Source organism: Lathyrus oleraceus, chromosome 1 (assembly GCF_024323335.1).
Source record: "Lathyrus oleraceus cultivar Zhongwan6 chromosome 1, CAAS_Psat_ZW6_1.0, whole genome shotgun sequence".
Classification (NCBI taxonomy): domain Eukaryota; kingdom Viridiplantae; phylum Streptophyta; class Magnoliopsida; order Fabales; family Fabaceae; genus Lathyrus; species Lathyrus oleraceus.
This window is the reverse complement of record NC_066579.1, coordinates 3,589,350-3,589,964: the sequence shown is the minus strand read 5'-3', so window position 1 is coordinate 3,589,964 and position 615 is coordinate 3,589,350. Positions and strand designations below refer to the sequence as shown.

Below are 615 nucleotides of genomic sequence, written 5' to 3'. Positions count from 1 at the left end.
TCAGGAATTTTCGCGCCCGACATTTATTCATTTTTGATTATTTTATTTTTGTTTTTAGTTAAAATAATTAGTAAATTTAAATTGCATTAAGTAATTAATTAGTTTGATTTTATTTTGTTTATTTTAACTTTCATAAATTTGATTTGATTTTATTATTGAAACTCATTTTTATCTCCTAAAATATCTAGACTAAGGTTAGTTTGGACATTTGTTAATTTTATAAACCCTAGTATATAATATTAGTTTCATTAGCTTGAGAAAATGAAGGAGAAACTCATAAGAGCTGAGCGGCGCATATACGTTCAATCCTCTCCCTCATTTTCAAGAGAGTCAATGAAAATATAAATAGTTTATCATCTAACAGAGAGAGTTGCATGTATTTTAGACACTCAACCTACCGAGGAATCAAACTATCATTTAAACCCTCATAACACAATAAGAAAATCTTAGGTTCATACACACTTCCAATATATTCCAACGTTATATGCTTTACTCACAATTTCGATTATCTATAAATTGGTGCTATGATGAGATGAAGACACCTAGGAAGTGGCTATGGGCGGTGGTTTCTCCGTGAGACTAATGTCAAAATGATTTCTCCTTTCGCTGAGCATT

General features: G+C 29.9%; 1 non-coding gene across 1 annotated transcript; it reads left to right on the top strand.

Annotated features, from left to right (window-relative positions):
* Positions 1-518: 518 nt before the first annotated feature.
* LOC127116788 (small nucleolar RNA Z152/R70/R12) lies at positions 519-615 on the top strand. The gene has a single exon (XR_007801576.1). It is a non-coding gene; the product is annotated as a small nucleolar RNA Z152/R70/R12 (small nucleolar RNA).